Source organism: Mustela lutreola, chromosome 4 (assembly GCF_030435805.1).
Source record: "Mustela lutreola isolate mMusLut2 chromosome 4, mMusLut2.pri, whole genome shotgun sequence".
NCBI lineage: Eukaryota > Metazoa > Chordata > Mammalia > Carnivora > Mustelidae > Mustela > Mustela lutreola.
Genome location: NC_081293.1, coordinates 127,056,724 through 127,072,843, shown reverse-complemented (window position 1 = coordinate 127,072,843; position 16,120 = coordinate 127,056,724). Strand labels below are relative to the sequence as shown.

The following is a 16,120-nucleotide window of genomic DNA, read 5'->3' as shown; positions in this document are numbered from 1 at the left end:
GACCTGAGCCGAAGGCAGCAGCTTAACCCACTGAGCCACCCAGGTGCTCTTCAATGTACTTTAATAAATGGAACTGATTTTCCCAACAAAACTGAGAAAGGGCATAATGCTCTTTGTATAAACTTAGAAATTAAGTCAGAAAAGGTTTTTTGACAGGTTGCCATTTCAGCAAGTGACAAAAACTCTGGGTTATAAAGCCAACCAGCTAAATGGTTTCCTTTCTTAAGAGCTCTCCACTTGTGAGCTGAAAGGAAGCATGGGATGGAGGGGGAGGTAAAAAGACAGGATTCCAGGCCCACAGAGAAGGGGAGGCATGAAATCCAAGAGATTCAGGAACTTGAATATCATCTATTAATGGTGGGGGATAAATTATGAGAAGGGATCAACCAGCCCACGAGGCCAGAAGTCAGCAGGGACTCATCAGGAAGGAAGAAGTGAGGCCTTGTTCCAAAAGGTGGTCAAAATTTATTTTAAGATTTTTTTTAAAAGATTTTATTTATTTATTTGACAGACAGAAATCACAAGTAGGCAGAGAGGCTGGCGGAGAGAAAGGGGGAAGCCGACTCCCTGCTGAGCAGAGAGCCCAATGCGGGGGGCTTGATCCCAGGACCCTGAGATCATGACCTGAGCCGAAAGGCAGAGGCTTTAACCCACTAAGCCACCCAGGCGCCCCATCATTATAAGATCTTAAGACAATGAAATGATCAATCGAGCATTATAGTACAATCACTTTGCCCACAAAGGAAAAGAAGAACAAATTCTAAAGAGAAAATACTCAAGAGCAACTGCCGTCAGGAGAAAGGTGATAAGAACCAAAGCCACAAAGCACTGTCAGTGGGAACAGAGAGGAGAAAATGAGTCCAAGGGTTACACAGATGGAGGCAGAAGAACCAAGCCTTCTGCTAGAGAAGTCTATGTAGGAAGCAACAACCAGATGCCCATAACCTTCTCTCAGGAGTCCCTGCACTGAAAAAACTGCTTAAAATCTTTTTTTAAATGTCACTCACCCCGCAATTACACTCACATATAAATATATGCTTAAAGGGAAAGGGGATACCCTCTGTCAAACACAACCAGATTTTGAAGCCCAGTTTTGACTCAACTAGAGAAACAAACCATGCCCCTCCCCCCAACACACACACATGCACACATGCCAGATTAGAATATGGCCTTAAAACTGAGTTGGGCGAGGTGTCTGTCTACACCACAGTCTGGGCATTCTCTTTCCTCCTGAGCCTCCCTGGTCCCTCACCTAACCAGTCCTTACGTGGTCTACTGGACTTGCTTCTCAGCTGGCTCTGCCTGCCATGTCAAACACTGATTTTGATTACTTTCCATTTAACTTTTAAAAATGCCATGATAACTTCAAAGAAAAGAACCCACAGTGGCCATAATTTTTTAAATCCCTTTTCCTTTCAACTGCCTCTACTCCAAATTATGCCCTCCATTTCTTCCTCTCTTCCACCTTTTCATTCCTAGCTAGCTCTCTGGAACTTCCATGGGTGGGAATGGGGACAGTTTCACTGTGTTATTACTGTTGTGCTCTCTGATTTTTGAGTACTATTTGGGCAGCACTCATGGTTGGTTGCCAAGGCCTGGTTACCATGGTAACACCGCCAGATAACATTAGTTTAAAAAAAAAAAAAAAGGCAGCAAATTAAAAGCTTGTTTTACATGAAATAGTGAGCAAAATAAGTAAAGCCCAGTCAAGAGTCAGATTATTACTATGTCATTCCCCACTGCTGGACACACAATTTTTTTTTTTTTAAAGCAGCCATTCTCCAGGAGGAGCATTAAAGATAAATAAGCTGCTTGTTTTCTTTTGATTTCCCTCCCATATATTTTTCAGCATGGAAAGTTCCTGATTTTTCAGCAGTTGCCTTTGGTGTGGGAGGAACTATGTTCGTTCCCCCATTATACTGTCAGAGAAACAACAAGATCTCTGAGCGTTCCACTGGGTCAAGGTGGAATTCTGCGAGTCTTGAACCACTTGAAGAAATCTGTTCAGCCCTTCACTGTTGTACCTACTCTCTCAAGAACTTACAGACAGAAATGCCACTACAGCAAAACCCCAACAAGGGAGAATAAAACTAATGAACACGTCAGTCCCCTGGCAGCTGATACTAATAGCCCAGCTTAAGCAAAACTAATTCCTTAAGTTGAAATTGGTTTATTGTGTGAATTATGGTATTATATAATGTAATATTTAGCTGTCCTGTTTAATAAGAATTGTTCCTATTCTTGGCAAGTAAAAAAGTTTCCTAATTAAATTATGCAATTTCCAGGCCTTTCAATTTCTTATGTGCCAAGGTTCTAGAAAACCTGACTTAAAATATAAATAAATAAATAAGAAACTATTGCATTTTCTACCAGTAGATATTCCATGGTAATCTGAACTTTTTTTTTGCTTTTGCCTTTTAAACTACATATCTTTTGAATGCACACGTGGACCGCTCCTGCATTTTCATAAGGTCTGAATTCTGAAATTCTAAGCAGCAATCAGAGCTGCAGGAGCTGACCTACTGCAATTTTACCGCCATGGCAAAATCAGCCCCTTTATTCTAAGCTACATATTTTCAAAGACAGTCTCAGCAGTATGCTTTTTTTATGACTCCAGTTTATGCAACTTTTCCTTAGGACCTTAGCTCTTCCATATATCTGAGATTCCTAAATGCAGTGAGCTATCAAGTCATAGCATTATTTTCTTTCTCATCAGTAAATTATGAGTACAGAATACCTACGAGTAAATTGGGGCCACAGAGACATGCCGGGCCTGTATCCTCTATATTTTCGTTCAGAAGTTATGAAAATGTCAGAGCGGACACTGGACATTGAAGCGTGTGTACATTCAAAAGGGGGGAAGAGGGAAAAATCATCGCCGAACTGGGGTTCTTCGTGTGCGAAGGGCAAGGAATCCTGATGGGCATTGCAGGCCAGGAGCTCTACATAGTGCCACGGCTGAAATTAATAATAAGCAATCTCTAAGCAAAACCTCCAAATGTAATGAACTCAAAAGAGGAAAACCAGACTGCACGCATTCCTTTACTCATTGCCAGAAAACCAGTATCTTATAAATCACGGAGATGTCCAATGAGAACACAAGTGGCATTTTTCTACTTGCAGAAAAATCAAAGATGGCCATGAGAAAGAGAAGAGAAGGGGGCTTCTCCATCAAGGGGTATAGGACTGGGCAGGACTATTCAGGTCGGAGACAAAAACGTCATCCTTTGAGTAATTATGTACCATCATATGTACGGTTCTGATGCATGCCAATATAATTTCTGTATATTCTGGGAGACTTCTGCATCTTTATCTTTGTCCTCAACTAAGCATTTAATAGGAAGTGTCAGTAGAATCCTGGGAGTATGAGCAATTCCCCTGCATGGAGGATTCTAGAGAACAGTGAAGAGTATAAAGGAATTTCATTTAGCGCCTTCTACCATACAGCTCCTCACCTGCCACATACAGAACTCTCCCATGATTTGTAATTTCTGGAACACCAAGAAGAGCTTCAAGGGAAAGGAGTTACTCATCAAACAGATGAAATAAACATTCATTCAACCCCGTAGTGTGAGAGCTGAGCATTCCACTACTGCAAGTAACTCAACATGTCAAAATTTCCAAGGCAACTTGTAAAATCCAATTTCAACTTTCAGCAACATGTAGTTGACAATGCTTGTCACCTAGATGGCCTACAGATGTGTCTTAAGGATAAAAAAAAGACCCTGAATTTAATTTACATTTTTTTCCTCTAAAAACAAGAGAGCTCCTTCTGAAGTTCACAGAAAATACGACACTGAAAAAGAGAACACTTTTTCAGATGCAGACAAACGTGAATCATATTAGCAAACCAAAGGAATCATTGATCTGTTTCAGTTAAAATACCTGTCTTGGCTTCAATTATGTAGCACATACATAACTGGTTCAAATTTTCAAGATAGTGATTCAAATAAATGCTTCAGTTACCTACTATCATTTATTGTCCATTTACCCTAAAAGATTGGGAAGAGCTTTAAAACTAATAGAGCTATCTGTTAACTGTTCGTGGAAAAAAAATGTTAACAATAGGAGGATCTGTTTTAGTTTCAGACTTTCGTTGCCACACTTAAATACAGAAATTAAGAAAAGCATTTGCCAATTACTCTTCTGCCATATATGCATTTGTGTTCTTTTGCTTATCACTTTAAACCAAAATATTTTATCACCTATCCTTCCAGTGAAAGGGATAAAAAGGCTATTTACTTTATATTGGTGACTTAAATGACTCTCTAATTCCAGAACGGATTGGGAAGTCCAAAAACCAGCTGAGTTAGTTTTCACTTAGATGACTGGATTTACTGTATATGAAGTTTTGGGTTCACATGCATTTCAGTAAAATCACTGATAAATAAGCTAAACACACAGTAAGATGCTAGAACAAATACTGGTGGGTTACCTACACAAAGGTTACTTTCACTAAAGCAAGACAATCCAAAATTGACTTTAAATAACCATGTATTAATTGAGCATATATTTTACATGATAGTCTAACACAACGTATACTGAAGTTTATTTCTAATTCAAAACCCATTCTGGAGGAGGGCAATTGATGATTAGCCTTGAACAAATACACAATTAAATAGACTAAATGCTTATAATTAGTTCCATGACCTCTCTTCAATTAGAAGATGTTACTGTATTTCATAAAAGTATCTCTCCTCCCTTAAATACTGTGATACTTTTGAGAAATTGTGCTGTCATATTGAAATTAAAGGTCTGTAAGCAAACAATGCTTTTTTAAATATTACAAAATGAAGACTTTCCTTCCATATTTGCGGTATCAGTTATGTGTATGTTTGCATTAAAGAACAAAAACTGAGCAGAATAAATTTTCAGAATTGACAAATTAAGTGATACATCTGTCCAGACATGGAAACAAATTGTTGAAAACAGTGTTATTTACTACAAAAACTGCATGACTCATTTTGCAGTCCCTGTGTTTGGGGAACAAAGGGGAAAAAGGGATGTATTAATTATACATGATGAATGACTTGACACTTCCTGAGTGTTAGGATGAAGATGAAGTTTTGAAAACTTTACCTATGGGGTGGTTTCATGCTTCAGATAAATATGTTTCTTCATATTTTTACATTTTAAAGACTTTTAATAAAGATAACAGAAGCACATTATAAATTTTGGCTTATAGAAATACACACACTCACACACAATTAGTTACATTCAGTTGTTTTCAACATCCAAAGAGTCAACACCCAAATTTCTCTAAGAAGGATGGTTGGCCCCATTTATTCATGTGTTTATGATAACCTAATGATTCTATTTCTCCCGTATGTTCTAGATGGTAGCTTAAACCTTGCTGGTATTTAATATCTCATTCAAAATATGAATAACATACTGTAATAATAGGGACATGTACAGTAAATTATGATTACCTATAAGAGAGGGGATGGCAAAAAAAAAAAAAAAAACAACACAAACAACTCACATTTGAAAATGTCATTATCCCAAAAGACTATTTCCCAAGCATTGTATCAATGTTGACCTTTATCTTAAGATTGCACTTTTATAAGACAATTAAACCTATTCATATATCTGCTACTTCCAAGACTATAAATTCGAACTATCCCAGAGTTCTGTCCATAATCACATATAAAAGTTTTCATACAATTAACTCAGGAGACCTAAAACCCCCACATCCTAACCAATTCCCTTCTTCCTCCTTCCAGTTGAATTTTAAAAGTAAAATTTTTATCTTTCCTAAAGGTCTTGTCTCAGAGTTCAAAGAGTACACTGTAAACGTAGTAATGGACATCCCCAACACAGAGACACAGCAACTGACAAAGAAAAAGTGGTCTTTCTGAGCCATCATGGATACCACAGATTGCCCCCTATATCCTTGTAATTTCCTGATCAAGTGGATTATAATATACAGGGTCCAACTGCCTACGTTTTTTTTTTAAGATTTTATTTTTTATTTATTTGACAGGTCACAAGTAGGCAGAGAGGCAGGCAGAGAGAGGGGGGGAAGCAGGTTCCCTGTTGAGCAGAGACAACCCCCCGCCCCATGCAGTGCTCCATCCCAGGACCCTGGGACGATGACCTGAGCCAAAGGCAGAGGCTTAACCCACTGAACCACCCAGGCACCCCCCAACTGCCTACATTTTTACCTGGAGAGACTGTTCTGGGTTATGTAACACTGCCATAATCTTGAAAAAAAGTATGAACTTGAGTTTTCTTCCTATTTCTTCCCTCACCTCAGCACCCTACCTTCACAATTCATTACCAACCACCACAGTTCTCAAAGAGAATGACTCCAGGAAAACAGCAGGCTGACCATATACCAGGTGTGTGAGCAATGTAATCACCTCTTTTGTCTTTGCACACCTCTCCTCCATGAACATCATAGAGCAGGCATCATGTTTGACTCTATTTCGTATCGAATACTATGCAGCACAGTGCCTGGCATGTAATAGGCACAAAATAACTGCAATTTGAATGAATGAACTGAAGCCACTATTTGAAGTAGTATCTACTGAAGCCCATGTAATATTTCCAGAAGTTTCAAAACCAAAGTACACTAAGTACATAAGGGACTATTTCCCTTATGGGTAATTTGCCAAAGAGCACTGAGAAGCCCTCACTGGGTTGGGCAACAAGTACAACTTTTGCTTCACTCACACAGAGTGGTGGTCCCTGCTTCAGGTCCATGGGGAACCCCCACCTTTTCATCTTGGAGGTGGGGAGGGAGAGATGCCGGCCAGCTTAGCAGTGCAGCACAAAGAGGAAAAAGATGGACAAGCAGCCAGCCAGGCATGGCTGCCCTGGAAGGCAGATCTGTGAGACAAAACGTTCCTGTCCTAGAAAGGCTCCCCAACCCCCCAAAGATGCCTGCTAACTCGGCCATATGGGGGATGAGCACAGAAGAAAGCCCATGTTTCCACACCCCTTCACTCCCCAGGGCATGGAGAACAGGGTGTAAGTTAAATACTGGCATTTAGATCTGTTGCTGTTTCTAAGTAAAAACCAAAACTTTTTTTCCCATTCATTTTCAAGTAGCTATATTTGTGGGTATCTAGGAAAGTATTTACAGCTCTACCTCTTTTGTTTCCTAATATCACTATGCATGTGCTTCCCAAGTAATTTATGGGTGAAATTTCACTGGAAATGAAAAAAATTAGGCCAAAATATAGAAATGAGGCAAGTGGGATTTAAATAAAGATTTGCCCCTCACCCGTTGCTGCAATTATACGGGTTTAACTTGTCATGTTCTTCCCAAGAGGCCTCCATTTACATAACTATAACACCTTTTCTTTCAATTTGTTCCAGAAAAATTATTCAAAATATCACTTTCTGTGACTTCCCTGTGATTCCTGTGGTAGGTGCTTCTTTAGGGCAAAGTTCGCTAGAATCTGATATCATAAGGCTCGGGCCAGGTATCAGGGAAAGCACACCCCGCTTCCCTCTCCTCTTTGAAACCCTACTGTTGACAAGATCGTTTGTGCTCATTTTTAAGAAAGTACCAGAATTCTCCTACTGAGAAGTTACGTCAGAGCCATGTGCTTCTATGTGCCCCTGAGTTTCCCATCTGTCAGAACTTTGTGACCACCAGTCCCTCCCCCAACGCATTTTGTCTGGGAGAAATGGAGATCAGACACATTCTATCATATAAACAGAACGTATGAGAAGTTGTTAGGATGCCTGGCCACTGCCCCAGAGTCCAGGAACATGACACGCTCCTATGACGCGTGTTGTTCAACCTGAATAAACCAATAGAATTTGCATTAGTGTCTCAGGCTCGCATTCTGCCGATTAGGGAGCACTCACTTACTCGGTGTCAAGCTCGGTGCCCAGGGCTTTACCTCATTGGCGCCTCGCACCTCTACAAACGCCTGACGACACAGGCGCCCAGGCGCCGGGATTCCGCCCAGACTACAAACCGAAGCTCAGAGAGTGTACCTACCTTACCCAAGGACACACAGCAAGTGTGGGAGCAGGCATTCGGATCCAGACCACTCCGAGTTCTGAATCTGAACCTTATCCGCTCTGCTCTCTGGCCTCCTTCTGAACGAAGGTCTCTTCACGAGCAAGAAAAAGTCATTGCTTTTAAAATACTGCAAGGCCAATCTCCGGAGAAGGTTTTTCTTTGTCAAGATTGATGTGCCATATTACACATCCTGCCCTCCTATATTTAAGTAACCATTTTTAAGGAGTACACATTGGCCTGAAAGGATAAATTAGGCATGTAGGTGGAGCGTATAAATAATCACTTGGGCGAATGGGTGTGTGTTGCCGCCTTAACTCAGAGCGCGCGGGTCAAACGTGCGAGGCGGGGAGGCTACTTCCGCCGGCGGGGCCGCGGCAGTCCCAGCGCGGTGCTCTTCCGCCACCTAGAGGCTCTGCGGCCCGCGATGCCACGTCGGCCCGCCGCCAGCCTGACGGAGCTCGGAAATGCACCCTCGTGCCTCTTTGAGACTACCCTCTTCCGAGATTTGGGTCTTCTTTCCTCCCCCTCCTTTAAAAAGAAAATTGCTTTCTTCAGAAGTCTTCAAGCTTCACAATAACAAAGGCCAATTGTGCTAAATAAAATATGATGTTGTTTTTGCATGATAATGAATTTGAGAACAGCAATCATGGGAAAACTATCTCATTAAAGAGCTTGGTGGTTGGCATACGAATATGTGCGCTACTTTCTATACAAAGTGATCAATGAGGAGAGGGTGCGAGCAGTGTGATTCATTCCTCTTTGAATTCATCCAATATTTGCATGTTCACTGTATAAGTTGCTGGATGTTTTCAAATAGCGGTAAGAAATACATATTTCTCAAACACCCATAAGTAATTAAAAAGTAAGCAAACACCACCTAATTTCCTAAACTTTGCCTTACCTGAAAAGATCAGAGGAAAAGTTGCTAGTTGCTATTTTATCGGATCGTGCATTATAACAATGATAATGAAAAAAACAACTAACATTTATTGGGTCTTACTGTGTTGAGATAGTTTTATATATTCATACATGATTTCTAACCTCACAGCAATTTGACAGTTATTAGCATCATCATCGGAGAAATAAGCTGAAACTCAGATAAATATAAGGATGGCGAGTTACAACTGGCAATTGATGAAACTGGTATTTAAAACATGACTCCAAAAACACACTCTTTTCCACTAAATCATGTTAATTTGAAAATAATAGAGATATTCATTATTTATCCAGAGTGACAAGTGATAAGTTAGTATCATTAATCTAAATATTTTACACTAAAGATAACTAATAAAATTATTTGACTTATTCAAAATCTGATTGAAAGTCATTGAAATAGGATAAGTTTTTAAACCAAGTTTATAATTTTCTATTTTTTTAATTCCATTCAGATTAACATAGAGTGTTATATTAGTTTCAGGTGTATAATAGAGTGACTTAACAATTCCACATATCACTCACTGCTTATCACAAGTGCCCTCCTTAATTCCCATCACCTATTTCACCCACTCCCCACCCCACCTCTCCTCTAGTAACCATCAGTGTGATCTCTACAGTTAACAGTGTGGTTTTTCTTTTTTCTGTGTTCGTTTGTTTTGTTTCTTAAATTCTGCTTATAAGTGAAATCACATCACATTTATCTTTCTCTGAGTTTTTTCAAAACTGAGTTTACAATTTGACCTGCTGCCATGGCACAAGAAATTGCTTAACCTAAAGGATAACCCAGGGTCATTGTAATAGAAATCAGAAGAGGAGTTGGAGAACGCACCTGTACGAGCGCCTTGGTAAAATGGGATTGTGTGATGTCCATAAGCATCTTTCAAAAACAAATCACTGCTTCCAGGTTCATAGGCAGGTAGCCTCATTCCAGAAAAAGAGTTGGACTCTAGTATGTTCCATCTGAAGGATGCTGATCCATCCACAGCGAGGGCCTCAGTATTCTTAAAGAAATCACAGTGTCTGCTCTATTATTCCCCAGGTACTTTTAGCTTCTCCAAAACCTGTCTATTATTAAAGATTACTGCTGAGATTTATATTTTGTGATATTTTATTCACTTACAGATACTTCAACAAAAATATCCCATAAATGTTGAATATTTAATGTCCTGGGGGATTTTTTTTAATACAAATGTTAACATATAATGACAAATTCTAATATATCACTGTGGAAAATACATGCCCTGCTACTTCCAGATGGAAAAAGAAAGAATATGAATCCTTAGAGAGGTATCCGTAAAAGGGAGGGGGCGACAATTATTTTTGTTAGCGTATAAATGTGGATTCTTGGGTATTTTTTTTAAATTGTAGAAGTAGCATATGGGCATTATGATCTTAGAATGTCAAAACTAGAAGGGATGTAAATATCATCTATTCTAGTCAACATCACATTTTTCACAGATGAGAAAGCTGAGGGCCAAAGAGATGAAAGAACTTGCTCAATACTCACAGCAAGATAAGGGCAAGTCCAAGAATAGAACTCAGTGTTCCAATTGCCAGTCTTGATCTTTTGATAGATGGTACAGTATGTAGAGTCCCTGCATAGTCCTTTCTATCCACACACATTGTAGGTAAGACTGATGAATGCTCAAAGGCCATCTTTGCTGGGTTGCAATAGAGAATGGTAAGTTCTAGAACAGTCCCTGGCACATAGTAGGCACTCAATGGATACTGGATGAATGTTGAATGCCTATATGGATACAGTCACCTGTTGACATCTACATCCATCTATATAAAAAAGAATGCTATGTAAAAGATGATATTCAGAAGACAATTTTTGACAAGAAAACCCTTCTTTTTTTTTTTTTGTTCTTTCTCTGATGGAAATGGAGGGGAGAATTTGCCATAAAAAAAAAAATTATCCTTTAGTCATAATTCCAAAGAACTTACACAGGAAAGAGAAAGTGGCATCATAAATGAAAACAAATCAGTTGATAAAACTGGTAGTCTTGGAATATATAACTTATCTGAGAAAATACAAATTAGTCATTATGAAATTGTCATTTGACAGATAAGTATTGAGCTCACTCTAAGAGAAGTAGAGCAACACATGATGTGAGCTGTGTCAACTCCAACGTCCAGACACAATGATTGGTAGCTGGAAGGTCCTACATGGGGTTTTATCTTCTGAACAGCCTCCAGATGACTTCATATGGCCTAAAATTATGAGAGTTCGTGGGGCATAATCTAACAAGAATTCAAAAGACTCAATTAGGATTGAATGATACATCTCAACTTCATTCATAAAAAGAGAAATGGGAACTAAAACTACACAATTTTAATTTTTAGAAATTCACATTGTGATAACACTCATTGACCACATTGTGAGGAAAGAAACACAGTCCTATTTTGTTATTAAGATTACCTACATGGAAGGAGTATTCCAGTATCTATCAAAATTAGAACTTTAGATAACCTGGGGCACCTGGATGGCTCAGTTGGTTAAGCATCAGACTCTTGCTTTCAGCTCAGGTCATGATCTCAGGGTCTTGAGATTGAGCCCCAACTCAGGCTCTAAGCTGAATGTGGAGGCTGTTTAAGATTCGCTCTCTCCCTTTCCCTCCATCCCTCCCCCACTCTCTCTCTCTCTCTCTTTCTGTCCTCTATTCCCTAACCCCCACCTCCATGTTCATGTGCATACACATGTACCCTTTCTCTCTGTCTCTCAAAGAAAAAAAAAAAAAAATGCAGATTCTCCTTAGCCCTGCAATTTCACTTGTGGATTCACTTTGTGGAAAAATAATAACTAATTGTTTTTCATTGCTGACTACTTAAGACAGTCAAAGAATGGAATAACCTCAAACATCCATCTACAGAGGAATGGTTAAATAGTTAAATAAAAATAAATACAATATCCTCTCTGTGTAAGAAATAGAAGAAAGTACACTTTGCTTATGTGTGTGTGTGTGTGTGTACACATTTTTTTTTAAATTCTTGAAGGACACATAAGAAATTGACAACAGTGGTTAACAGTGACTGGGGGAAGATAGAAAATGACCAGATGGGAGATAACAGTGGGATGCAAGATTCTTACAGAGTGTTTTTTATTTCCTTTAAGCTTTGGAAAATTTGAATTGTCTTTAACACTAAGAAGGGGGGGATGTAAGAGTGATGGGAGAAAATTAACTGTACAACCTAACATATTGAATAGGGAGTCTGTGAGGATGTTCAGATTGCATGTGGGGCAGCTCAGTGAGGAGCCCCCCCCCCAGCAGATCAGCAGCTGGAAGAGTAAATGAGTGCCTTGCTGGGCCCGCACAGTCCCAGAACAAGGCAAACCCCTGCATTTACAGCTGACCCCAGACTGAAAGTAGAAAGGAAGATAAGTAGCCTATTTTAATTTGGGCATATTCTGATTTCTAACATGTACTTTGATACTGAACCTGAATCTGGATGAGTTTAAACTGGGCAGATCTTGAAAAAAGCCTTTGCTTTGCAATAAACAATGTACCTGCTCTAAGTGGATGACATGGTGAGGGAGAGGCTTGTAGACGGGGTATAAGTCAGCATAAAGATGAGGGCAAATGGGTGTCCTCCCAAGAACAAAGCACACATACTCTCATATATGCAATAAACTCCAATCGTACGGCCAACTGTTATAAATCCTAAAGTGAATATATTGTGAATCTATTTTTATTTAACTCTAGAGAAATATAAATAAACTTACTAAAACACAAAAGGAAAAACAAAACCTTATACATGAAGATTTGTTGACAGAAACATATTAAAAATACCAATACTCTCAATCCTATACTTGGATACTGTAAATAAGAAAATCTTGTGGACAAAGGATGAAAATACAGTTCTCCCCAGTAGCATTACTGAGAAAACGCATAACTGTATTCCCATGGTTGTTGGCATAGTTAGGCATACCTAGAGATTTCCCAAAGCTGTTGACAACTTCTTTCTCTCTAAATCTAAATGTTATTTTCTTTTTTGAAATGAAGTCAATATGAGGATTACACAATTTACACTTCAGTTACTTTATCCATAATTTTTAAAACACGCCATTGAATTCTGTGGGCTTGAAAACACAAAGGTCTTGTAATCACTATTTCTCTAAGTGTATCACTAAATCATAGCACGGAAAGATCACAAGACGACCCTTTTTTCTGCCATTGTCTACCAGATATATGATACAGTTCCTTTTAAAAAAAAATCCTTCCTAGAAAAGATTATTTATCTTTCAAATATTCTACATAGGTAAGTTTTGCTTTTAATTTGTAATATTGAAGTTAGGTACAAAACCCAGGAGGATCATGAGTGTACTGGTTCTCTACTAGAGGTGGTTTGCCCCTTCCCTCGCCCCTGAGTTGTTGGGCAATATCTGAAGACATTTTTTGGTTGTCACAAATGGGGAAGGGGGAGAGGCTGGTGGTTCTAGCAGCATCTTTACGGGGTAAAGACCAGGGACATTATTAAACAAAGTGTCCAGGACAGTTCCCATAGCAAGTTATCTGACCCAAAAAGTCAATGGTGCTAAGGTTGAAAAACCCTGATTCTGTGTTATCTGAGGGATAATTGTGTTTACATTTCTCAAATTAAACTTGAAATTTTAGCTAGAGCATGAAGGATTTTTTTAGGGGTAATTTTTTTTATTATATCAAAGTGTACTCATGCTATCATATGAAGAAGACAGATGCTACAAACCACCTGCATTAAATTATACTTTTAATACAATTAAAGAGTATTTTTTAACCTGTTTGTAATCACAAACCAAAAACGTGCCATGTGCTTACCTCAGATAAATCATCATAAATAAAACTCAGTATAGAAGGGTTTTATGCATATGGTTATTGAATATCTAAGTGTAACTCAGAGATCTTAAGTTGATCAGTTGCTATCAGTTTCTGTTATCAGATTCATTCCTAAGGTTGATTGTTGTGTGAAGTCAATCTTGATACCAATACTTTAGAAAGTGAAAATCAGATTGCATTTTTTAATGTGCTTAAGGCTAACAGGTTTTGCTTTTTTCACCAGGAAGCACGTTGGTTTGTTCACAATTCTGCCTCAAGGGATAATGATAGCCTTCGGAACAAAAGGAGGAAATTAAAACATGTTCTCGATTTTACTCGTTTTTCTTCTCTGCTACAAATCACAACCAAAATTATCTTTAAGTATGACACATGTATCTGTACAGCTTTTCAACGTGGCATATTATGTCAGGTCGCACCCAAAACATTAGCCAGGTCTGTAAGACCAAAACATAATCAGTTACTGACATTGCCGGTGATTCACAGAGTAGAAAGAAACATAGCCCTTATAGATCTGTTTCCTTTTCACCATTGAAGCCACACGGTAAAACTGTGATTGAACAAACTAATCATTTGGACTTCAACTCAAGCTCTCTTCATAGACAGAATTTTCAGATCCATTTTAACCATCCCCATAACATTACAGTTCCTTTTCAAACAATTCCTCCTGCCAAATATCTTGACTTTTTAATCCAGGATAAGTGGAGATAGAAAGTAAACAAACCAGTGACATGAGAATCCATTGACCCCTATTGAACTTGCAACACTGGAATTTATTAAATGAAGCCCGGATGGGAGGGTAGGGCTGAACATGAGAAAACCCAGAATTTTCAATTTCGTGGTTTAGAAGGAATACCTTCAGTCAAATAGTATACATTAGGAGTAATATTTGATTATTTTCCAGAAATAAGAGTTAATAAAAATTAGGTCAAAATCTACAATTTTCTAGCAAGGTAACTATGAAATGAGTGTGAAAGGGGGGCTTTCACAATAATGTGGAGACACTATTTCAAACTAAATTTAAATGTGCTCTTGAATTTGCATTTAAATGAATATCCATCATTCCCAAAGCAATTTAAAATACATCTGTGACCATGTGTGCTCCAAACAATTCTGTTTTCTTTGGATTTTTTGTGTCATATAAAGCACTTCACATGCCCAGGGTAGAACAAGCCTCACACATAGAGTCGCATTTTCTTTTTTCAAGCTCATAAAGATCCCACAGATGGTTCCCTGCCATGACTTTCTCACCTTATAAAAACGGATCCTGAAAGTCAAAGCATATAAAGTTCAAAACGTAAGCTGCCGTCTATGGTATGAGTCACCTTGACAATTGAAGACTCTGACCCAGACTCCCAGAGCCTCTGAGCTCTTTTTAATGTCCCTTTTCCTCCAGTACATGGGTTCCCATCACTGTCACTGATTGGTCTTATTTTTATCCCTCAAGGACAGCATCTCTTTCATTTCTGTACCCTATAGAACAGCCCTCCAAGACTAAGTTGGAGCTCAGAATATGTGAGCTGAATTTTTTAAGTTCTCAAAGAGTGAACCCAAGGAGTCCAAACATCAATTTAAAAAAACTAGGAAACACCACGATGCCCTGTGCCTCTTAGAGGTTGGCTAGGACAGAATTTCTAGGATCCTGTGTAAACCTTCCCTCATCTTCTCAAGACTGATTAGACCATGCACATGTATTACTGACAGGAAATGCGACTCTGAAGAACAGTGATATTGACTCACTTTTTTCAGCGACTTATTATTTGCAGATGTCTTTCTATCAATCCCCATAGCAAGCATATAAAAGGGGCATTACTTGCCTTTTTCAGCTACATTATTAATATTATCGTTAATATTATTTCTGTTGCTGAGAGGGAGCTCTAGTGAATTGGCCAAAATAAAGACAAGTTTAGAAGTTCTGAGACTGCATTTTCTGTATGATTTATCTATATAACTGAAGCAAACTACTTTCAACATTTTGAGGATCTATCTCCCTATCAATAGAGTTGTCCTAAAATAGATATGGCACAGACTTCCAGGGAAAAGCGATAATAACAATAAACACAGTGCTCACAACACTGCTTATTTAATCCAAGTCTTTAAATCCCATTTTCTTTTTTAAATGAGCTCATGATGTCACAAAGAAGTTAGGGGATTTCCCCAAGGCATCACAGGAGAGTATGGTAGAGCAAGTTGAAATTTGAGTCTTTGAAGTGGATGCTATGGTGAAACAGCCAGACCCTTCCTCTCCGCACCCCAAGAATGAGGAATAAAGCACTCATTCTCCCAGCTACCGGTAACATTGGCAGTTGAGAGCTGATTGCTGCAACCTTCTCCAGGCATTGCCTTAGGTAAGCCTAAGGGCTGCCTCTCCCAACATGAGCACCTCTCAATA

General features: G+C 38.8%; 1 long non-coding RNA gene across 1 annotated transcript in view; it reads right to left on the bottom strand.

Annotated features, from left to right (window-relative positions):
• Window positions 1-9,532: 9,532 nt before the first annotated feature.
• Window positions 9,533-16,120, bottom strand: part of LOC131829339 (uncharacterized) — a 100,851-nt gene continuing 94,263 nt past the window's right edge. Inside the window, exons 12-13 of the long non-coding RNA XR_009352825.1 lie at window positions 10,425-10,578; window positions 9,533-9,918 (exon numbers count right to left, since the gene is read on the bottom strand). This is a non-coding gene — a long non-coding RNA (uncharacterized LOC131829339). The remainder of the gene's footprint in view (window positions 9,919-10,424; window positions 10,579-16,120) is intronic.